Source organism: Cavia porcellus, unplaced genomic scaffold (assembly GCF_034190915.1).
Source record: "Cavia porcellus strain 051 isolate PalLab524CR breed Dunkin Hartley unplaced genomic scaffold, mCavPor4.1 scaffold_21, whole genome shotgun sequence".
Classification (NCBI taxonomy): Eukaryota; Metazoa; Chordata; class Mammalia; order Rodentia; family Caviidae; genus Cavia; species Cavia porcellus.
Window position 1 is genome coordinate 59,159,159 of NW_026947504.1, and position 25,807 is coordinate 59,184,965.

The window sequence follows — 25,807 nt, forward strand, 5'->3', positions numbered from 1 at the left end:
TGATTAAAAGTGAAAATTATTCATCTTGACCCAGTGAATCTTTTGAGGTATTATAATAGTAATTTAAATTACTCAGTTCTTGGTGTTAAGGCAAAGCTTTCATATCATGAAGAATGCCTTTTATTTGTTTAAGAGGTTAAATCATAATAAACAACCCACATTTAGAGAGTAAAATACTAGTGTAATTGTGGACTATCCCAGTAACATCCTTCAAATACCCATATCATGCAGGAGATGAGGTTTTTTAAAATAAGAAATTTCAGGTAACTAGTAAAAAGATCCTGTATTTAATTTCACTTGAATTTTTAAAATGAAATCAAAACTGCAGATGTTATCTCTTCAAGGAATGCTTTCTCAAATTCTCCTCCAAGCATAACTCACCTAATACAGAACAGAGCTGACATTTGACCATGATGAGGCTCAAAAAAGGAGCAAAATTAAATCAAGTTTAGGATTATTATTTATCCTCTAAAAACTGCATGGCACATTTCTGCTTTAGGAAGTCACTGACCTTTTGAAGCTACAAAGCATTTCTGTACACCAAAAACATTTTTTATCTTAAAAGGTACATTAAAATTTAGTTTAATTTGATATTCATCGGCTTATCAAGCTACACAGTTGATGATTACATTTGATAATATAATAACTGAATAGTAAAATAACATTTTTTATTTTCATACCAGTTTGAATTGCACCCAATACTCTGATGGCACTATTGTCCAAGAAGCTGTGCCAGCCTCCTGGGGACTCCCACAATCTGCCCTTGTCTATGGCTACGTTCAGGCAGGGCAGGAGGCAGGAATGACAGTCCCTAGGAACCAACTCATACAACATAATGTGAGAATATGTGAGATATGCAGCAAGCTTAAAGTAGCTATATTCTTTCTACACATGGTTTAATTTCTCAGTTTAGAAAGCATTTGTTTTAAAAGGAGATGGTTGTATTTTCAGCCTCTCTGTATTTCAGTGTCCAGCTGGCCTTCCCTGGTCTCCATGCATCCATGGTGCACAAGTTGTCTCCAACTCCGACAGGAAGGAGCAGGAACCTATCATCCTGAGATATCTGTCATATCTTAGCAACCTTCTAAGGGTTCTCACACAGGGAAGCAAACACTTAAAAAGAAAATGCTGAAGTATTTACTGACAGCATCAATTTAAATGTGGGAGATGTACCCAATGTCCTGAAAGGGAAACCAGGGAAGCCACATGCCATCCGATTTTCAAAATTCCCAGACAGCCCAGAAAAAGGTTCACTTCTGCTCCAGGAGATAAAAACTCACCATAACGTACTGATTAACCTGGAGACCTTTAGCTAAAAATGCATTTTTTAAGCATCAGAAAGATATTATGGTTTACTTATAAAAGATGGTGTTCATTAAAATTTTTCAATAACCTTAAATAACTACAACATTAATATTGGTGTTTTTAAAAAAATGCATACTTTCACTTTATTCCTTTTCGCTGAATCATACTGCTTATTCTCACTCTTTGTTTCCTCATACTTATGCATATCTCAGGGGCAGAAGAGACCCTGAAGGTTAATTTATTCAACCCTCTTGCTAACCTTTCTCCTCCCTTGGCTTTCTCTGCATCTCCGTGTTCCTGCTCCCTTCTTCCCATCCTTTTTATTATTTTTCTTCTTCCCATTTACTAGGAAATTACTACTGCCTATAGATAATGGGCACTCCTGGGCACAAACAGCAGAACTACGATAAGCTGGCCATAAAAAGAACTGTCTGTGTAATAATTGGAGATCAACCAATCTCTAAGGATCTCCCTAACCTCAGTCTTTTATCTTCTTAATATATCAAGGTAAGATGTAACACTCACTTCTTTGTTGACTTAATGAATGAAGAAATTATTGCCTAACCAAATAAATGGGGCATTTGGAGTCTATCACTCTCATTTTAAGCACAGAATTAAAAGATCAGGGCCACTTGTTACAAACACCTTATTACAGATTAGTAGTAATATTTGTCCTAATTTAACCAGTCATAGTAAGTGTTATGGTTTGTCTCTAGATGTTCCCCTAAAGCCTCGTAGTCTTAGGTTTTTCCGGAGATGGGTGAATCTAGAGTTTGTGACTGGTTCAAAGTCCAATGCTGGGATTAAGGGTGTGAGTGATACCCATGCCCAAGGGCACATAGCCTGTTTACAATATAGGGATAGAAGGAGGATTATCTCTCTTCTCTTGTTATATTTGCTTTCTTGCACCACCATGAATTGTTGCCCCTCTGCCAAGTGCTTCCCTGCCTTGGAGGCACTTACAGACTGAATCCTTTATGAACTGTGAGCTAAATAAACCTTTCCTTCCTTAATTTTGGGTGTTGGATATTTTGTCTCAGTATTAAGAGAAAAGTAACTGAAGATGATAAGGGAAAAAAAGGAAACCTGTGACAATACAGATAAATAGAGGGCAATTTTGAAGCCTATGTATTTTTGTAAGGGGAAATAAAGGACTTAGAGATGGAGGTTGAGAGATCCTGAAACAAACTGGGAAATTTGGCCAGACAGAGGTAACCCACAGACACCACCAGCACCTAAACACTGATATTAAGATACAAACATGACAGCAACAAAGCTGGAAATAATTATTTTTGGATTGTTATAACATCCACATGCTGATTTGGGGAAAACTATATTGTGTAGTCTATGAAATAGTGATGACAACAATTAATAGTGAACATAGGAGTACCATCATGCTACAGCTATTTTAATTTTCTGAAACATACCAAACATACCAAACAAAGACAAACAGCTCTACATTAGATAGACTATGCTTTATACTTCACTGCGCTGGTGGCAAGACCAGAAAAGAAAGGGCTGCTTTTAGTGGTGTCACAGTACTCACGTTTATTTAAAACTGTCTCATTCAAATATGTCTGCCTTCTTCCTTTTTGAAGTCATGTGCACCATTCAACTTTGCTTTGGCTTTTTCTTCTGTAAATGGTTAGCTCCTGCAGATAATGACATGCAGAAGGATTAAAGTAATCATAGGACAAAGCATGAACATAATAAGGGTGGCGTGAGTCAGCACACACAACGTTCACTCAGGGCAGACATACTTCAGGACAAACAGTTTGTTGTTGGTTTTGATTTCCAATCTAGGTTTAGAATATTGTGAGAAAGTACAAAGCATTCCTACAAGTGCACTAGTGGCCCTTGGGAAAAATGTAAGTAATTACACATGATTCCTAATAATGAAACTTCCTTTGTTTTTTGCAAAAAGATTCCAAAGAGAATTTAATCCCTTCCACTAGTATAAATGGGACGCAAAAGGCAGATTACACAAGGAATCAAAAGGAAAAATACTTCAAAAAATACGGAGCAATATTACTAATTTAATTGCAGTCTGGGCTGCTGCAATCCTACTCCTGCCTACATTTATAAATTCTTCAGTAGCCAGTACATAATTGTAGATAATTTTTAAAGAGTTACATCCTACAGCACCACACAGTTTACAACATAATTAGATATCATCTCCTTTGATTTTATAAATTTTTTGTATCTCTAGTTTAAAAATGAGGAAATGGGGCCCCAAAGGATTTGTGCCTCAAGTTCAAGGACACACCGTGACTGACTACAAAGTCAGGCCTCAAACTGAGTTTTCTTACTACCACTTCAGTACACATTCTGTTACACCAGCCGTGTTTTCCTTATTTTCAAAATCAAACTAATTATATCTCAGACAAGCATTAACAGTTCTTAAAACATGTAAAAATACAACATCGTTTGATGTAACAAAATGATCCTTGCATTGCCATCAACTATTGGTATTCTGAGACAGTAAACTCCAACAATTAATTCTTAAATAAACTGCTGATATCCCAAAGCTTCCATAAACAAAAAGAAGTTAGGATGAAGAAGACGAGCTACGGGAAGGAAAGCACTATTGTTAAAACACCACACTGGCTATGTGCTAATAAACTTTAAATGACAATGGTCATCAGTTGCCTACACAGGATAATCAAAACCAAAAAAAAAAAAAAAAAAAAAAAAAGGTGTACATTTAAATAAAACAAATTTATTACAGCAAAAGATTCATTGCCACTAATCTTCCTCAAGATATCATTGCTGCAGACACACTTAACACATGCTTCTTGCCACTTTCTGAAGCAGCTCTGGGAATCTCCTTTTCCGAAAGTCTTTATGAAGTGTGATAAAAATGTGGTGAATGCTGCTGCTCAGTGCCATCCAACAGAAAGACAGGCACATAAAAACATTATGGTGAGTTCTCACTACCTTATACACTGCATCTGGCACCCTGCAACTTCTGGCCCCTCTCCAAAGTCAAAAGGACCATGGAAGGTAAATGTTTTGAATTGATGCAGAACACTTAGGCAGCCATGAGAGTGCAACTAAAGACATTCATAAAAGAAGACTTCAGAATTGCTCCACAGAGTGCAAGAATGATAGACTAAATTTGTTCAAAGCAAGGAGGAATATTCTGAGGGAATTAATAGCAATATATCTTTTACCAAAATAATATTTTTTAATATAAGTGTTCACTGTAAATGTTGATCAACCCTCATATGTGCCCTTCATCACTTGGGTTTTCACCAGTAAGGTTTTTGTTTTTGTTTTATGGCCTTGTACCAAACTTTGCTCATTTTAGAGTACTATATAATACTTCCTGTATTGTGTATTCTATTTAAACATGTTGACCCCACTAATTAGTCTATAAATACTTGACTTTCACCCACTGCTTTGGTGAGATAATTACTGAGGAAAGGCCAAAGCATTTATGGACAATCAGATCAAGAGAAAGGGAATATGGTCCTTTAGCTGAGTAAAATGTAAAACATGTGGCAAAGCAGAAGCTATTAACAGGATCAATATCCTCCTAGTACCTTAATAAATCGTGATATCAAAGGCTTGACACAGGATGAAGTAGGATAAAACCTCAGTCTACCTCCATGTAAGCTTCAAAATTGGAAAATGAAATTCTATTTAAATTACAAAGACTTAATTGGTATACAAAGCATATGACAAGCTACAAAATCCATCTCCAAATTCTGGCTATATAGAGTTTTGACTCATTAGTGAAGGAAGAAAAGCAGAAAGACAATGCTGCGACTCTCTGGGCTACACATTTATAATTTGCAACTAGTAAATATGTATGAATCTGCTGCACTGTACCTAGGGATTATTTACTCCTTCACAAGACCCAAGAAATCAAAGCAAAGGATGGTTCAGCAGTTGCAACCTATTTCCTCCCATATTTAACAGTTCTCAATCGTTCCAAGTTTCATCCTATTTAAATTACTCTCAACTAGGTATACCTTCATAGAATGAAAAGCACTTTGATACTAAAGAAGCACTCTATGGGAGCTCTCACAGTATCATGAGATATAAATAATAGTAATTTTTTCCTAAACCCTTAATCATTCCCATTCTCTTTGATGCTCTTAGCAAAACAAGCATGCAATTAAAAGAAGTTACTGGGCCAGTTTTCTTTTTAAACTCTGGAGCTAATTTTCTTTTCTAATTATATGTAGCAAAACACAAAAAAGATTTTTTTGGACATTAATACTGTGGAATATTAAACTTTCACTTAGAACTGTTGTATTTCCTTATTTACTGTGATGGCAGTGAATATGAATATTATTTTGATTCTACACGTTTGGAATGTTTAATTAAAACATTCTTCTTATGAGTTCAAATTATACAGATTTCTCAAACTTCATAGTAAGTTAAAACAGAACTAAAAGTTTATGTTAGAAAATTACCTTAAGAAAGGTTAATAAAAAGAAAGCAGGACTCCCCAGCATTTTGAAATATGGGTTCATAATTCTTCCTTTCATTCAACAACAGTTATCAGACACTTAAATATTAGCTTTAAAGTAATGATAAATATTAGGATTGGGCTTGATGAGAATCATCTCAAAGCAAGTTCCCAGAAGGTTCTATCATTAAAAAGTTTAAAGGTTCTATCATTAAAAAGTTTAATCAATTTACATGGGTATATAAAGTATACAATTCTTAAAAAGTGAAACAGCATTCAAGATTTAATTTATAATACAAAATAAAGGTACCATTTATTATTATGTACCCCACTACCATATTACTCTGTATGCTGAAGAAAAGATACAGTAAGATTTAAAGAAATCTCTGCTGGCAGGATTATAAAGGGTAGCAGTGAAAGAAATGATTCATCAGGCTTTTAGTAGGAGGGAGAGAAAGGACACATCTTCCCAATCACAGAAAAGCTTCAACAAGCGTGTGAAAGAACACACGAAGCAAGAGAGTGTTCATACTGCCTACGAGGCTGGGTCCTACTCCACCAGCCAGAATGACAGTGGCTGGTCTTCATGAGTCTCAAGCTAGCAAAGTTTCACTTGAGTTGAGTGTCAGGAGAATGCATATTCTACCTCCAAGGTCTAGAGCACGTGGAGAGTTGAAATTGCAAAGAAAGGAATACTCTTCTTTAGGAATCCACACTTCCCTTGTGACCTAGAGGTGCTAGAGACGTGGACTTTCAAAAACAACTCTGAGACCATCAAAAAGCCTGCTTGTTTTAGAAAATAAGTTTCCGAAGGGACTTGGCTTCCAATCAGCCAGGAAGAAACCACGAGTTCAGATAAAGAGCAATGGTAAGACAGTTCTTTTAGTAGAAATTCCTCTAGGAAATAAGCATGAGAGTAAGTGACACAGTTTTCTGTCTGCAAAGAGCAAGAACTGCGGAGATGAGAGCACGGTGGCTTTAATATTCTGCTCCTGAATAGATTGTGTCTTCAGCGCTGGTTCAGGGGCTTTGCTCAGCACTAGAAGAGACTCCTCACTTCGCCCATCACTGGCCAGGGCAACATTCTAAGACTTCTTACAGTTAAATCTGCTGGGTTCCAACAGCTTAAGGAGCTGGTATGAAAGCAGATCAATTTTCTTTCAGGAAGTTAAAGAAATAGGAATGGTTAGAAATAAGACAAAGGATAATTTATCAGTTAGGAGTTGAGGGAGCTGCACTCATGATTAAAATGGATAGTGTTTCATACACACACCATCTCCTACCTTAAAAAGTTTAAGCAAATCTAGGTCCAGTGCCCTGCTCCAGGAAATCTCAAGAGAGTTGGTGGTGGTGGAAAAAGAGCCTATGAATAAAATTACACCATGAGAGATGCTGCTTGGAAAGCTGCTCCTGTGGTAGAGTCTGGAAGCTGGGAAAACCAACATGGTGCTGAGCTGTCCAGAAGGGACCTCTAGGGAGAAGAGCAAACTTCTTAGCTAGGGAATCAGCTTCGAGTTGACAGCTGCCTTTTCTGCTCCCTAGTAAGCACCATTGCGGCTATGGTCAGTTTTTCAGCAGAAAGGCCATCAGCTATTGTGCTGATCATGGAGCTTGACTGTCTGGAAGAATTCTGCAGTCTCCAGTCTGAACTATTCCTCTGGGTGCCCTTGTTCAAGCAGCAGCTCATTTGAAAACAATTAGCTGGTATTCATTTCCTTGAGGCTGGACCAGCTATCAGGCTGATGGGCTCTCAGGATAGGCTAAGATCTTAGCACAATGCTCTGAAATGTTTCCAGGACGGTTTGAGTTTGTATTGGTGTCAAGAAAAGGCTAGGAATTCTGCCCCTGATTACAGAGAATTAGTCAGTTATTCGCCTTCCTCACTCTGGTAAGCTTTCGTTTTCTTATTTTGTCTGCAGCAGGTAAACATTTCTCACTCAATTCTTTCCTTCCTTAGTCTTCCAACTAAAGAGTAAAATGAATCATTACAGCAAATTACAGATGAGAAATCACACAAACAAAAGAAGAGAAATATTTTTTTAAAGAAAATAATTGGGTTTGTCTTTTTAAGTAGCAAATTTTCTTTTACTCACTGGCCAAAATAGTTTGGAACCAAGATTTCTTTCTGATTAGTAAATTATTTCTTTGGTGCCACTTGCATCCTCTCCCACGCTTTGTCCCCTTAAAAAGGATGAAAGCAACATGAAAAAAATCTTTTTTTTTCTCACCCCTCCAATCCTTTGAACCTCTCCTCTGCTAATCATTTGGCTTCATAATGAAAGGGTGCCACAAATGGGAAAAATATGTTACTAGACTTTCGCAGTTCAGTACACTAGTCACTCCGTGAAATCTGGCTACCTACCCGCATCCGAATGGTTGGCAATTCATCGGTGCTGGGACAACATTCAGTGAAATGTGCAAGGGACACCGGTCACACAAACAGCCCCTGCAAACACAGGCACCCTTACTTAGGGTCTTTATATTCTTTTATTACGTTCAGTCCTCAGTGTTCTTTCATTAGAAATGCTTTTATCACCATTGGTTTTTTATGAACTGCACTGGGTGACAGTATTCTATGGACAAGTTATTTTGCAGGATAGAAAATTCAGTGGTACATTAATACAAGTCTCCAGATCCCAGATATCAGATTTAGACTCTGTTTCTCAAAATTGAACTAAAAGTTTTGCCGAGTTAAAATAAAAAACTAAGCAAGAAATCTTGGCTTCCTTTTACTACAGTCCCACTGTTTAGAGACAATAATCAACAAGCAGCTTCGTGTACAACTCTTGTGCATACATGTGCATATGGACATATATATGTATGTGTATATATATCCCTGGGTGTATTTTCTGATGCACACTTATATTACATGTAAACATCATTACATTCAAATGTACTTATGTTCAATCACCTCACTGCAGCCCATTGAATGAGTATATATAGTTATAGTAAAATAACTATATTTCTGTTGGTGTACTTTTGGATTACTTCCAAGGTCTTTGTTTGGGCTTTTATTACTATTATTATTATTATTTTATTATTTCAGTACTGGAGATTGAACACAGGACCTCAGGTATTTCAGACAAGTGCTCTACCAGAAGCTATGTCCACAGTCCTTGTCATTTTATATTTTAAGACAGGATCTTGCTAAATTTCTCAAGCTGGGCTTAAACTTACAACCTCTCTGCCTTAGCCTCGTGAGTGTGAGATTACAGAAATGCACACTAATAAGTAAATAATTATACATGCACACAAATATATTTATGTGCTATAACACTGATACATATACTGATATGTATTATAAAAATATATACATGTACTTATGCATATGCATGTATTTATATAACATATCAAATGCCTCAACTATATGGTTCCAATATGCACTCCTTCTAATAATTACTCATTACTGAATAATAGCTTCAACTGCTATAATTCTTTTTAATTGACAATTTAACTGAAAACTGGAAAACACTGTCCTATTAATGAGGTCATGCTGTTGGCCACTGTATTTCTCTTTGAACTCTCCATTCATATCTTTTACATATTTTTTTCTGCTGGGTGTTACTTTTTGTTGACTAATACACATAGTCCCTTGTTTAGCAAGGAAATCAGTCCATCATCTCTCATATATGTGGCAAATACCTTTGGAATTCTTTATTTATCTACAGACTTTGGTTTGTTCAGGAATCAAGCAGTCTCCTGGAAGAGAAGGCATCTTAAACAATTCATCAGTAACCATAAAACAGATTGCATACTTCCAACTGTGATGTGCTGTGACAAAGTATTACAGTTGTCTTAAGCGACAATGTCACCTGTGCTAATTAGTGAAAACTACCTCATGTTTCACATAGTCCCCGATGCCCTTCATAAAGTGGTCCCTCTCTCCTGAAAGCCTTGCCTTAATCTCAGTAGGGATCCTTACCCCAAAATTCTAGCTCCTTAAAGCTGGAAATCACTAAAATCAGTAAACCAAATTTTACTTTTTTATTTGTTCCCCTGTGTTCCTATCAATAATTCTAGAAGGAGTAGGAGACAGAATGAAGTGTATAACCAAAAGCCAGAGCTAGAGAATTATTTCACTGATAAAAGAATTCAGCAAATTCCTAGGATTCCTTTTGCATCTTTGCAGGGATTACCCCAGGCCTTGCACATTAGGATCTTGCATGTCCCCCTTATTGTTGTCACTAAGTAGGGTGTATTGTGCACAGGACACTGACTATACTTGCCACTGGTATTCAAAGAATGCCAAAGCACCAGCTTAGCCCACAAAAAGGTTGCCTATGCTGGAATAGATGACACATAACCAGGCAGAGCAGTTCTGCAGTGAGCTTGCAGGGTGCAAATCCTATCTCCCTATGGGTAACATTACTCAGAGCCAGTAACTTCTTGTGGCCCCGGATTCCTTATCCCTAAGATGCAGACAGGCACAGTATGACATAATGAAAGCAGCAACACAGGGCTGCTATTGGATGAACAGAGTTATGTAAAGTAGTGCCTGACATGCATGTGGTGAATTGTAAATAAATGTAACCTGTCAGTATAGTAATAATTAACGGAGACATTACGAGTGTGGAGAAGTCCAATAGGCCTTACCCAGATGAATAATACCAGCCACAGTGAAAGGAGCCCCAAAGGAGCAATAAAGAAATGCACTGAAGAGCAGACAGGAATTGAGCACAAGGCCTAAAATAAGCAAAGATGAGTGTTACGAGTGTTATGTGCCTTCTAAAAGTAGGGAATAGCCTTAACAAAAACAGGGACAAGGAATGAGCTGCTGTGAGTGCATGAGGGTAATAGGAAATTACTTCAATAATGTAAACCGCCGAGGGATTAACTTTACAAATATTCTCTCACACTTTCTGCTTATTTAAATAAGAAAATGTTTGCTTATTCTTTGTTCTCAATTAATACACTGAGTCAGCTGTTATAAAAGAAGTAGCATTCATCCTAAAGTTAAGAAATCCTTCAGCAAGTTCTGAAAGTTTATTTCCCAAGCAAATATTTGAAAAGAGAAATACCTGTGCCATAGAAATGCTACTGAACAGGAAAGACAGCTCTCCAGACTGATCCCTGGTGCTCCTGACTGCAGATGCTGCGGAGGTAGACGGTGACACTGTGACCAATGGCATTCTTTCACTCAGCGCACATCTGATGGCCACCCACCACGTCACAATGTCCTCCCAGGAGGAGACCAGGGAACAAGAAGCAGCAAGGTCTCTGCTCTCAGGAGGCCTGTACTTCACTGTAGGGATAAGCAATGAGGAGCATAGTATACAACTAAACAGGTGAATGAGATTACTTCCACAGTGAAAATAAAAATGGCTGTGATGTGGGGAGAATGCTACTACACGGAAGTGACGTCCAGACCAGCGGCTGAATAATGAGAGAGGACAGTAGAAGGAACTTTCCACCTGAGCAACAGCAATAGCAGGAGGCTGAAGCTGGAAAGAGAAGAAGAGGAGGGCCATAAAGGCCGGAGCAGAGTAAGAGAGAAGGCATGGTAAACCCAGTTCTCAGCAAAGAAGTCTCTACAGATGATTTCAGCTTTGGCCACAAAAGGCATCTTCCTCTCCTGCGATCTGCTGTAGGATTTGCAGCTCCTCCATTCCTAAGACATATGAGCTGGGCCTCAGAAACTCCCATAAACTAGTGGTTCTATCTTACGGGTTCATGAGTTGTCTTTCCTGTTAAGTAGCATTTCTATGGTACAGGTATTTCTCTTTGCAAGTATTTGTTTGGGAAATAAACTTTCAGGACTTGCTGAAGGATTTCTTAACTTTCTTAAGGATGAGTGCTACTTCTTTTATGACAGCTGACTCAGAGGATTAACTGAGAACAAAAAATGAGCAAGCTTTAAGTGGAAAGAAAAATGAAAAGCTTGGGTGAGGAAAGAGCCACTACGGATTGGTAGCTCCAGTGCCCACAACACACACATTCTGGGGTCTGGGCCTGGGATATTTTTATCCACTTGGCAGCAAATTTCAGAAAACCAAGTTTAGTTAAGCAAGAGATTCTCACTTTTGTTTGATATTTATGTTAAAAACAACACAAAAACAGGCTATCCTAGTAAATGTTGCTTAGGAACACTCTGAGAATAGCAAACTCACTGGTGTGTAGAATGTAAGTATGTATCATTCTCACCTATGATAATGATTTCTATTTTATTTCCTAGCCTTGTTTTTAAATGCTCGATCTTCACAACTACCATGCATATTACAGTAGTAAAAATAATTTATAGCTGATAACTATCAATAGGAAATTTAAGAGATGCCTGTTTTTCTGAGTCAAATTTTAACTGTTTTTGCTACTAAAATATGCTTTCTCATAAAAATGCTGAATATAAGTGGTCTGTGAATGTCATTCTCTACATTCATTTCCCATTTATTATTTATTAGTATATGAAGGATGCTAGTTGTATTTGACATTAGATTTTTTAACAATTTTTAAAGGAATAAGACCAACTTTCTCTATGAAGTCATACTACTTTCTTGTAAAGAATAATTACACCACAATGATAAGGGGTAAAAGTCAATGAATGACATTACTTTAGACAGTGAAAATAAAGTGAACTTGACCACAAAGTCTGGATATTTGGAAGATTTCAGCTATAATGACTTTGCTGCCAGTCATGAATGCATAGGTCAAGGAATTTTATACTCATATATGAATTCTATTCCACTAGTACTCTAAAAGAATATAACCACCTAGGTTGAGTAAAATGTATTTAATTTTTTGTTTTATCAAATATGCATACTGTTATTACCAATGCTAACAGTGTGTCTGTGTTAGAATATGATTCAAAAATACTTCTATAGCAATATGAGAACAGAGATTTGGGATAAAGTAGTATTTTTGAAGGAAAACAGAACTAAAGATAGAAGCTTTTGCATTATCTGGACAAGTATCAACTCATAAAAGAATACATAATATGGTCTTCACTCTCAGAAAAGAAGGTCTGTGCTCTCAGTGGATGCTGAACAACCGCCTGTGTGTTAAAGGCTTGCTCTGCCCCACTCAGGATGGCACCATTGGGAGGTGGTGGAAACTTGGAGTGGGAGCTACGGGGATCTCTTAAGGTCCTGGGAGCATGGGAGATTATTGGATCCTGGCTTCTTCTTTCTTTTCTTTTTTTTAATTTCCTTTTCTTTTTGTTCTCTGTCTTATGAGTTGAGCAATTTTATTCTGCCACACACTCCTGCCATGATGTGTTGCCTTGCTATATAACTGAAACAATGGGGCAAATCAATTATTTACTTGAACCTTCAAAAGTGTGAGTCAGAATAAACTTTTCTCTTTATAAACTATATTTTACTATAAATGACTAATACTATATATTTAACAAGAAAAATAATTTACTAAATTACACTTATATTCTAAGTAAGTCTAAATATCCACTGTGAAAATGCTTTGCAAATTATAAACTACTGTAAAATGTAAAAGCATACCATTTTTATTGTTAGAGTTGGTTTATTATGGTGAGCCTTATAACTAAAGCACTGCCTACTATTTTTTCAGTGACCATCCAGATCATCTAAAATAAGAATGAGCAGAACAATCTGCCCTTCCAGGAGTAGAGACAGCCAACAGAAAATGGTATTCCATCCAGGAAATCAATTTGTTTATTCATAATTTGGACAAATGTCTCCATGCCAATTCCTGATTGGTCTCTCCAAGAACTTTATAAAACTCACTAAAACAGATGGAGAGAAAAAATAGAACTAAAATTTGATAGCATAATTAGTGTCCTGCAAGCTTGGAGTAAAAGCTATATGATCAAATCTTAGCAGGAAAATAAAAGAATATATTCACTGAATAGTTAGGAAAATAATTTTAATATAATTTTAGCATATCTTAATATAACGTGGGCATAAAGATCTTTTCCTCCACATTTGCATTCATTTTTAATATTTTGCCTCTATTATTGCTTTTAAATAATGTGACATTCAGTTTTGAGATTTATCACTTTCCCTTTTATTTAGCCTCCTATAGTACTTTTAAATATTTAATATGTTTTTAATTGAATAAAATGATATCCAATAAATAAAAGAACTTGCCAAAGGCCATTTTGTTAACATTTTTAATTATTTGGAATGATTAATGTAACTCTCAAAGATCAGTTTACTGCTGTCTAGATGTGGCCAGATAATCAGTTAATTAATCTTACAAAAACTAGGAGAATGAGAACAATTAATGTCCATAATTTCAAGAGAAGGGCCTGGAGTATAAAGAGAAGAAGGATCGGTGTTTATGGTACATATTTGCTCTGCTCTGCTTGCTCCCCACAGACAACAAAGAAGAGAAACAGAATTTATAAAGTAGAGTTGTAAATCATAATAACCTGAGTCAGGGTGTGAATGTGCAACCTCAACATCTTTGCATTTAACAAGCTAGAAGCTCCGAGTCTGATATTTATTGAATCGCACACACGCCTCTTCCTGGTTTCTTGTTTACAATAAACTTTATGGAAAGATATTTCAATTTGTGAATTCTGGGCAGACAACTCTCTAATGAGAGTACAGCTCTGTTTGGGTTTTAAAGAGTTGTGACATTTAAAGATGTTTACTTTGAGTCTCTAAAGACCACAGAAAATACTCCCTTGCTATAAAAATGTTGATCTATTGTACTTCCAAAACGTAATATGAAAAATCCCTAGGTGATGAATTTTTCTTTGTGATAGAATAACACTCTTTTTTCAGTTCTTTGACAAGTGGTGGTATTACTTATAAACAAGTTAAATAGGACAGTATATAACTACAGCAAAAATATTTTGATAAAATATGTCAGTAAAGGCTTTGCCTCCAAAAACTAACCCAGTAATCATCTTCCCTTGCCCTGGAATGTAGAATACCTCCAGAGCAGGTGTGCAGTGCACTGTCCATGGGGAATGGCATACGTTAAGAATATGCAACATCTGATTTAAAATTCCAGGTATCCCAAAGAGCTACTTTCAGCCACCATGTCAGGGTGTTCTCAGAAGAAAGTTACAGCTCCCTGGCTATTTCCATCAGAGAGGAAATCTGCTTTAACCAAACCTCTATCAACCTGCTGACTTCCTTCCAGAAACACTATGTTTGATTGGTCCACTCATTTGAGCTTGTGATAATCAAGTTAGATCCCAAGTTGAGATGAAAGAACACCACAAAAAGAGAAAGAACTTAGTTTCTAAAATAATGCATTCCCACATAGTCACTGGTTCTAAAGTAACCCATTCTTACACATAGTGTGAGTCCCAAACACCAGTGCAATGTTTTTCTCAAATTTCTATACTAACTTGTTAATGTTTGTATTAATATAATTATTATTTGAATCCTAAAAATCAGTAAGTTTTTAAACCTCATTCTACTGATGAGAATAGACAGAAGAATAGACAGCTTTCATTTCAAAAGTCAATTTTTAACTATTAGGACTGACACCCTGGAAGTCTAACTTGAAAATCCTGAGCCTGACCATTTTAGAAAAGTATAAGCTACTAATTTCATAATACTCACTCCCCATAAGGGTAGGTCTATCAAATCTCCAGAACTTACCATGGGTATAGGTAATCAATAAGTATTTCTGTTTCAGTAAATCATTCAATAAATGGTTTTATGCAATATAGCCAAGGTCTCTTTGGAAGAGACCATCATAAAGCAAGGTAACTGGGCATAGTGGTGCATCTGACAATTTCAATACTCTGGACACTAATTCAAGAGAATGGCAAGTTAAGACATAGTGAAACCCTGTCTCAAAATCAAATATAAAAATAGGCTGGGGAATATAGCTCAGTTCAGTCCCCAGCATCACCACCACCATCACCACCACCACCACCACCACCACACACACACACACACACACACACACTCACACAAAGATAACTAAAGAGCTTTATATCCTTAAACATGGATACATCATTTGAAATACTTCCACAGTCCCTTAAAGGAGTTTCCTCTCCACTATCCTTTCTCTTCAAGTCATATTGCTAACAAAATAGCCTTGTCATAACACTGTTGGGTCATGGTGTCCTTTCCCTGGCTGGTTCTTTGTTTTCTTTTGAAGAATGCCACATAATTATGTAAAAACTACTTATGGCAAACAGATAGTCATACAGATGGATGGATCAGTGCATACAGATGGATCAGGCCCCAGATCACCCTCATTAAATCAATTTACCAATTTTTCTCTGTTTTTTGTTTCTCTGGATCAATATTTCAGACTCTCCTTTGGCTCAAATAGCTTTTTTCTTGAAACCTTTCATTTCATTGTAAGGCACAGGTTTAGGTAAAATACACTTTTAGTAACATTCAGAAAACAAAGTGCACAAACCCCTGCCTGTATTACTGCATGGAGTCAGAGAAGGAAACAAGGACCCTTATTTTACTGAAATATTTTAATTGAAGTATAAAGAGCAAATCCTTAACATTAAAAACAAAACCAAACCTCTACTCCTGCACAAAAAAACCCTGTCTTTCTCCATCTGGCCCCTGCCATATTGCTCAGCTTTGTAGCAGCAATCCTCACACTCCAAGAATGAGCCCCTAACATCAGCCTAACCATACCATGTAATTTCCGTATTTTTCTGTCTTTTCATATAGTGTTCATGCTTTTTTGTCTACTTGACAAACTCCAACTTGGTTTGGAAAACTCAGTTCATAAATTACCTTGTGCCCAAACTGAGAGTAAGTTAATCATTTCTTCTCTGGCTTAGTTCTGTATCTTTCTTATAAATATTTTTATAGTTATACTAATCATATGTTTTGTTAGTTTAAATATCCATGAAATGTTCATTACTTGCCTTCTTAGCATTTGATTCAATTTAGACACATCAAATATAACTGAGGATACCTTTGAAGTTTTCCATTTGAGTAGAGGAAACAATGATGAAATTAACCAAGAAAAGAAGTGAAAAATAGGAGCAGACTGCATTTTTATATATAATTTGTTTTGTTTGGAGGTGTTCAAATTTCAATGTCTCAGTGAAATATGCCATAAAAGAAGTCAGAAATGGGTATATCTCAGCCTAGAGTTGGACAAGGGGGATAGAGCTGACAATGAGACACTGGGGAGACATCAGTACAGAGGTAGAAGTAGAAGACATGGATAAAGACAGACGAGAAAACAGGCAAAAAAAGAACCCCTAAACTTACCTGAAATGTGGTCCACAATTTATGGACTAGTGAAGAATTTTAAGAAAGGAGATGACATGAGAAAAAACTAGTAAAAAGAACTCAGAGGATCTCAAAGGCCAAAGACATTGAAAAATTAAAGAATGTCAATAATTTTATAGTCTTAATATAGTCAAGAAGGATAAAAACTAAACAGAGATGATGGATTTTTACGTTCTATTTGGAAATACATAGAAAAAAGCAAGACCTCATTAGGAACAATTTCTGCAGAAAGAAAAGATTAGGAAAAGAAAAGTCATAGCCAATGAATGCCTCCCATCTAGACTCATCACTGAGGCCACTGCTGAGCACGAAGTCCTCCGTGCCCACTGGGTGGGAAGTAGAGGGAAGCACAGATGTGCGTGAGAAAGAATTTACAAACCAGCAAGGCAGAACGAGTTTACTCTTCCCACAGCAACACCAGATACACTTTATATTTTGGCCAAGATGTCCTTAGGGAAATGGCTCCACAATCTCTAATGGTGATGACAGCTATTCCCCTATTCCTCGTGTTTCCATAGAGGGGAGGGGAAAATCATCTCAAGAGAACACAGCCTCTGCCCTCTCATTCACTTTTCCTTTGAAAGGAACAATTTATGTGATTTATTAGTTTCAGAGAAAGAATTGAGCTAGTCTAGCTCATCACCTTCCTCTCTTAAATGCCTAAGGGCACAGGATTGATCCATTCTGTTACTTCCTGAGCAGGCTGCCAAGCTAGGACAGGCTGGCTCTATGTAGCTTTGCCTATGAGCGAAGGGTCAGTTTTCACGAAGGGGGCTGTGTGGACACCGATGCGGTCACACTCTCCAGTCCAACCACATTCATCACATCACTCAATCTGTCTAACTCCCACATTTGCTTCTCAACTAACTCTGAACTCAAGAGAGACTATGTGCTTATTATTGCCTTAAAACCTTAAAATTATTTCTGAAGAGACAAGTTTAAAAAGATAATAAAGAAATGTAAGACCTCCAGTTCCTCAGCGGAGAGACAAACGGTTGAAGTGGATAAGCTCTGAAGTCCCGTCCAGCAGCCTCTCCGGATTTGTTTGCTTGCGTACATGCGTATGTCAGACAAGCATAAGGAGCAAGGAGGCAGATGTATCTCAGAAGCAAAGGAAGAGTTCAGAGAAAGAGCAGGTGGTAAACAGACCAGTAAGCAGAAACCGCTCCTAGGATAAACATAAATTAAGAGATCAAGGGAGTATCAAGAGTATTTTCTGATGGAAAAGTGAAGACATACACAATACACCTAGAAATAGACAAAATAGAGAATCAGGCTAAAAACATTTACTCTATTTCCACCAACCTCTCTATACTTATATAATTATATAAGTCCCTTTCCCTCATAGGTTGTAAGATTTCATACCTTGGCACCTAAATTTTTCCATAGAGAAAAATGAATAATGATGAAATGCATAAAAGCAAATGCTAAAAATTGTGGGACTCAAAATAGATACTTTTAACCAAGCTGTGCACAGTAAAATATTTCTTTTTGCCCCTTTTGACCTTTCCAAATCTAACATCTCACACACAAAGGGAATTAAGTGAAGAGGGTCTTGAGCTCTGAGAACACAAAAGCCTTGATGATCTAGGGAAGTCATGGCTCTGGTGGCTCAAGGACCAATACATTTCACTGAATTCATCAGGGACCACCTCTGGAACCAGAGTGGAGAAAGCAAATTTTTTTCTTGCTGTTGTAGACAAACATTTCACTCAGCCTTGTCCTGAATTCTTTCACAGGAAATTTCTGCTCACTGGCTTTGGAGACACACAAGGTCTCCTCACAGTGCTCTCTGGAGGCAAGAGGTAAGGTGTGCTCAGCGCACTGCAGCAGTTGCTACGTGTTCCGTTGTGGCAACCATGATTCGCAAGGGCATAGCTGATCCACCAAGCTTTCAGCTCTAATCCCCCAGGAATCTATCTCTGCTGTTAGAGGGATAATTATCTGGTTATCCCTCAGGCCAGTTCTTGCAGTTTTCACATAAAAATCACCTCTTGCATAAGACATGAAATTTAAATCATCCCTTCACAGATATCATTGAGTCACTCTGTTACCTTTGGGACAGACATAAATTATGAATTCTTTGATTCTCTTTAAATTTTTAGAGGTACATCAGAACAAAGAAGGATCTCATTAGCATTAAAAATATAAAGCATTCCAGAAAGCAACAATAACTTGTGTGATATTAACTGCTACGATTACTAGAAAGGTTTCTGCTTGGTCAAGGAAATCACATGACACTTAGAACAATACTAGCAGGCTTGCATGCTAATGACTACCAATGACAAGGACTCACTTCATGCTGCCTATTTTTCTTATTTCAATGACTTCACTTTTCACAGAACTAATGGTACTCTGTGAATTAGCAGCTTTCTGGGTGAAAGTACTCAAAAATGTCTATATTAGAAGTGCATTCAGCCTTACACTCATCCTTTCCTCTGATTCCATGCCTTCATAGCCAAAGAGTTCTTTGATTGTACCAAAGAGATGGTACTTTATGAGTCTTCCAAGCTAGTCTGATTTTTTCCTGTAGATGTTTTCAAGTTCACTACTGCACAAGTATTCGTATGTCACAGAGGTGAGCCTCAAAATTAGCATGAATAAAATGCAATAGCTGTCACTGCAATAATCAAGAAATCTGTGCATTCGCATGCCTGCTGCGATGGTGACCTAGTTCACACCAGCATCTGTTCAGTAGTGATGAACACTTTCAGGCACAGGCTGGATATACAGAAGTACAAGTATGTTACCCAGACATCCTCTGTAGGCTACAGATGTTTCCTTCCATGGTCCACATGCAGTATGAACATGACCAAATTTTTCCCCCATTATTGTTTCAATAAAGACATATTCCTTAATGATTCAAACTCACAGAATATGTTTTGCCATTAAGACTGATAAAAACTTTGGAACAAGTAAAAGGACAGCATCTAAAAACTCTGATCCTTTCACAGAAGTTAAATCAATTGCTTGACCTTCATAGCTGCTTGTGAAAGTCTGAATTCCTGGACTTATGAAAAATGAAACAAACTTCAGTATACAGTCATAAAGGCCTCCTGAGGCAAAATTCATTATGCAATATTAAATTTCAAGCTAAAAATTAAAGGTATTTGAAAAGGACTGCACCCCCAAGTGGGAAGGAAAATCTCTGTTCAGAGGCTAAAATGTGTGCCACTGCCACCAAAACATATGCCAATTCTGTACAAAATGCCTCTAAGCCCTTGACCTAATGAGGTTAGTGACAGGGATATGGATGACTGGAACAGAAAATGAAACTCAGAAAGAATTTTGTTCATGATCTGCTATATTTCTCATGTCATTTAACCAATTTTCCTCCTCAAAATTACAACATGGGTTGCAAATCTTCAAGGCTAATGCACCCTATGACAGACTAAGTGCTACTTAAAAATATAATAATATATATGTCAATTTGATGGGATAAAACAGAAGGCCATGTGAAGGCCAGTTCAGGTAGGCGGGGGTCCTAACAGATTATGAAGATGACAGTTAGAAAAGCAAATGCCACACAGCTTTCACCATTCAGGAACTGAACTCACGGTATTGTCAGCAGGTTCTACAAATGAAAGGTTTGCTTCAGACAGAGCAGGCGATGACATATGCCCACACAAGTAACTGACCTTTGGTGCACATTAATTTCTACTAAAATTAATGTTTTGGGTTAGAATCAATGCTTAGAGGACATTAATAGATTTGATTTAATATGTGCATCATAATACTGTTTTTAAAAGTTTGCAATACGTGCAATTCATTATAAACTGAAATCGTGAGAGCTAGAAGAACACTTATTCTGAAACTCCAACTGCTCACTGAAATGTACACTTTTGCTTTCAACTGTAATCCTAGTCCGGGCATTGGAGCTATTTAAACACCTGTCATGCTTGAGTGATCAGTAAAGAGAAACCACTGGCTTCCTACAAACGCACGTGATCGTAGTAAGGACTGTCCCTGCGGACTGACACACCAATGTTTACACAGGGACTCACTGCAGAGACGCCCAGAGAGAGAGATGGGGAATATTCAACATCTTCCTGCTGTGACTGGAGTCTGTACTGGCAAACTCCAAACCACACCCTGCTGGCACCTGTTTCATTCAGGCCCTAGAAACAGTGTATCATACTGAAACACCACCAGAAAAGAAATGGGTTGGTTAAGGCTCTATATTCTGTTAGCTTCCCTCACAAAAATTTTATCAAAGCAGGATCTGAGACAGAAAGAAGACTAAGAAACAGTGTCAGGAAATAAACAAGGTAGACAGGACCCAGAAGACTGAAGAGAAGCCTCTTTTGCAAAAGAGGAAAGAACTGCAGTAAAGAAACAACAGATTTCAGGAGGAATGACACATGAAAAGACCCAACTTTGGAGCTTATTGCATCAAACTGTTTATTGGGTTAAAGCTCACCTAAACGTGAATTTAAAATGTGTTTTGATCACCTACAATTAAAGAGCAGTTAGGGTTTTTTGTTTTTTTTTGTTTTTTTTTTTTTGTCTTTTTCATTTTTTTTTTTTTTTAATTTAAGAGGAAAAAGAGAAAAACACAAAACAAACCAAAGCGGCGTAAGGGTACACGCAATACAGAACTACAAAACAAAACAAAACAAAACAAAACAAAAAACCATAACAGTAAGAAATTACCTGCTAGTAGATTACACACTATTTTCTTGAAAATAGTTCCTCAAATCACAGTATCAAAGAACACAAGGTGGACATTCAAACAGGGAGACTGCAAACAGCTGTGTTCAATGTTCCAAAAACATTGATAAAGTCAGCTATTTAACACCCCCAAACACACTTGCTGTTATATCCGTTAGAGCTCCTTTTCTTTTTTTTTTTTTCCCTCTCTTTTTTACAACAAAATTTACACATCTTGGATTTTATTACTCCTTAGTGCTTATTACTTTCTTTGGGGGGGGGGAGAATACAGTCAAATATGGCAAAACAAAGCTGTCAGTCAATACCAAGGATAGACGTAGCACATGGTGTAGAACAGAGTACAAGTTTATCAACAATGGTTATCAACGTTGTCCCTTGTTTCCTTAAAAAGAATTGTCTATCTTATTAGATATTATAAAGTTGGACAAAACAGTAGAGAACAAGACCAATAAAACTTAGGCGTTGTAAACATTACAGGACTTCCAAAGAAGACAATAGTCAAACCAGAATGGGTATCTTAGTGAATCTTATTGTCTTCAAAGTAGTTGCCTATGTCTTCAAACTTGATACTATCATATAGAATGGAACAGAGTCTAATCAGTCAAAACAAGATCGTGGGAGTACTACAGGACTTCAAAACAAGTTAATAGGAAATCGAAAAGAGTTACTATTTATATATCCTAATTTTTTTGAATTTTTTCTTTAATTAAGACAAACATAAGAAATGACTAAATAATTTTTTTTGAAACAATAAGGGGGAGATTGAGATAAAATAGGACATAACAATATAACAATAGAGGTCACAGCATGACTGTTTCAATAACCTAGTACTTCACCACCTTATAACCTGACTTAATAGTAGTTACCATAGTGTCTTTTTCCTTGAAATATTTGGGTAAAACTTCATATACTCTAGCTTCAAATATTTTCATATCAAGAAGCCCAGAATAAAGCCTTTCTAATTAATGAGTGAAAACTTTATAAGGCTTCAAGGCCACCTAATGGGGAATCATGATTACCACATATTTTTATATATTTGAATCATTACTTACATTAGGGAAACTATTCGGTATTCACACATGCGAGATTGATTTATTTCACTTATGAGTATGGTCTCAAGCTGTGCCCATTTATTGATAAATATCTCAATGTGATCCTTCTTTATAGCTGAATAATACTCCATTGTATAGAAATACCACAACTTTTTTATCCATTCCTCAGTTGATGGGCACTTGGGTTGTTTCCAAGATCTGGCGATTACAAATTGTGCTGCTATAAACATAGGTGCACATATATCACTGTGGTATGATGCTTTCAGTTCTTCTGGGAATATGCCTAGAAGTGGAATAGCTGGAATAAATGGGATTTCCAGTCCCAACTTTTTGAGAAATCTCCAGACAGATCTCCACAAAGGCTGTACCAGTCTACACTCCCACCAGCAGTGCAGGAGAGTTCCTTTTTCCCCATAGCCTCTCCAGCATTTGTTGTCGGTTTTCTTGATCCTGGCCATTCTTTCAGGAGTGAGATGGTATCTCAGTGTGGTTTTAATTTGCATTTCTCTAATGACCAATGATGATGAGCATTTTTTCATGTATTTATTTGCCATTTGCATTTCTTCATCTGAGAATTGGATATTCATCTCAGATGCCCATTTTTGGATTGGATCTTTGAATTTCGGAGGTCTGAGTTTCTTTAATTCTTTATATGTTTTAGACAAGAGGCCCTTGTCTGAGAGAGAGTTCACTAAAATCTTTTCCCAGTTTGTGGGTTTTCTTTTCACTATGCTGGAGATTTCTTTTGACATGCAGAAACTTTTTAATAAGAAGTGGTCCCAGTTATTGATTCTGGGAAGTATTTCCCGTGCGGTTTGAGTCCTGTTCATGAATTCTTTACCTACTCCTATGTCTCCAAGGTTTCTACCTATTTTGTCTTCCAATAGATTTAGTGTTTCTGTTTTAATATTCAGATCTTTGACCCATTTAGATTTTAATTTAGTACATGGTGATAGACATGGGTCTAGCTTTAGTTTTCGGCAAATGGAGAGCCAGTTTTTCCAGCACCATTTATTAAAGAGACTGTCGTTCTTCCAGTGAACCTGCTTGGCTCCTTTATCAAAAATAAGGTGGTTGAGTGTGTTCGTAGTTGTGGTTGTATCTTCTAATCTATTCCACTGATCTTCAGCTCTGTTTTGATTCCAATACCATGTTGATTTTACTACTGTTGCTTTGTAGTATAACTTCAAGTCAGGGATTGTGATGCCTCCTGCTTTGTCTTTGCTGCTTAGAATTGCCTTTGCGATTCTAGGTCTCTTCTGGTTCCAGATGAAATTTAGGAGTGATTTCTCTAGATCTATAAGGTATGTTGATGGTATTTCTATTGGGATTGCATTGAATCTGTATAACAGTTTTGGGAGAATGGCCATTTTCACAATGTTTGTTCTTCCTATCCATGAGCAAGGGATGTCTTTCCATTTTCTGAGATCATCTTCAATTTCCTTTTTCAGTGTATTATAATTTTCACTGTATAAGTCTTTCACTTCTTTCGTAAGAGTAATTCCTAAATATTTCATTTTTTTGCTTGCTAATGTGAATAGTCCAGTTTCTCTTATTTCCCTCTCTGTAATTTTGTTGTTCGTGTATAGGAATGCTATTGATTTCTGAGTATTGATTTTGTATCCAGCCACATTACTGAATTTATTTATTGTATCTAAGAGTATTTCAATGGAGTTTAGGGGGTCTTCTATGTAGAGTATCATGTCATCTGCAAACAATGATAATTTAACTTCTTCTTTTCCTATCTTTACCCCTTTTATTTCTCTTTCTTGCCTAATTGCTCTGACTAGTACTTCCAGTACTATATTAAATAGGAGTGGTGATAAAGGACATCCTTGTCTTGTACCCGATTTTAAAGTAAAGGCTTTCAATTTTTGGCCATTTAGTATGATGCTGGCTGTTGGTTTGTCATAAATGGCCTTTATTATATTGAGGTAAAGACCATTTATTCCAATTTTCTGTAAAGTTCTTATCATGAATAAGTGTTGGACCTTATCGAAGGCTTTTTCTGCATCTATAGAGATGATCATGTGATTCTTATTTTTGGCTTTATTGATATGGTGGATTACATTTATTGATTTGCGTATGTTGAACCATCCTTGCATTCCTGGGATGAATCCCACCTGGTCATGGTGTATAATCTTCTTGATGATTTGCTGGATCCTATTTGCCAATATTTTATTGAGGATTTTTGCATCTGTGTTCATTAGGGAGATCGGTCTATAGTTCTCTTTTATAGTTGGGTCTTTCTCAGGTTTTGGTACTAGAGTAATATTTGCTTCCAGGAATGACTTAGGAAGGATTGCTTCCCTTTCAATTTCATTGAATAGTTTGAGGAGTGTCGGCATTAGGTCTTCTTTATATTTCTTGTAGAATTCTGCAGTGAATCCATCTGGGCCTGGGCTCTTCTTGGTGGGCAAGGACCCAATTACATTCTCAATTTCATTAGCAGAGATTGGGTTATTCAACAGTTTTATATCCTCTTGATCTAGCTTTGGTACTTCATATGCTTCTAAGAATCTGTCTATTTCTTCTGTGTTATCAAACTTTTGAGAGTAGAGGTTTTCGAAATAGGTGTTGATGATCCTCTGTATTTCTATTGGGTCTGTAGTGATTTCTCCTTTTTCATTTCTTATTGCATGAATTTGAGCTTTTTCTTTCCTTTTTTTAATAAGGTTGGCTAGGGGCTTATCGATTTTATTTATTCTTTCAAAGAACCAACTCTTTGATTCGTTGATTCTTTGGATTGTTTTCTTAGTCTCTATTGCATTGATTTCTGCTCTGATTCTTATAATTTCCTCTCTTCTTTTGGCTTTGGGCTTGACTTGCTCTTCTTTTTCTAGCTGTTTGAGGTGTAGCATCAAGTTATTTACTTGTATTCGTTCTGTTTTCCTGATGTGGGAACTCAGTGCAATAAATTTTCCTCTCAGAACGGCTTTCATTGCATCCCACAGATTCCGGTAAGTTGTATCTGCATTTTCATTTTCTTTTAGGTATTGTTTAATTTCTTCTTTAATTTCTTCTGTGACCCACTGATTACTCAAGAGTGTGTTATTTAGTTTCCATGTGTTTGCGGAATTTTTGCAGTATCCTTTGTCATTAATTTCTAATTTCAGAGCGCTATGATCCGATAATATGCAAGGGATGATTTCAACTCTTTTGCATTTGCTTAAATATGTTCTGTGAGCTAATATATGGTCTATTTTAGAAAATGA

The 25,807-nt window shown here is 36.8% G+C and overlaps 1 protein-coding gene across 10 annotated transcripts in view; it reads right to left on the minus strand.

Annotated features, from left to right (window-relative positions):
- The window catches only part of Enox1 (ecto-NOX disulfide-thiol exchanger 1), a 568,850-nt gene that overhangs the window by 340,655 nt on the left and 202,388 nt on the right, over positions 1-25,807 (minus strand). For 5 of the 10 annotated variants that reach the window (XM_063232742.1, XM_063232740.1, XM_063232738.1 and 2 more), the window contains one exon: positions 2,852-2,957. The exons of 3 other annotated variants lie outside the window; for them this stretch is intronic. The gene's annotated coding sequence lies outside the window, so the exon portion shown is untranslated. Of the gene's footprint in view, positions 1-2,851; positions 2,958-8,087; positions 8,172-25,807 lie in introns of all 10 variants that reach the window. 2 more of the 10 variants (XM_063232739.1, XM_063232741.1) reach the window with 1 other exon arrangement.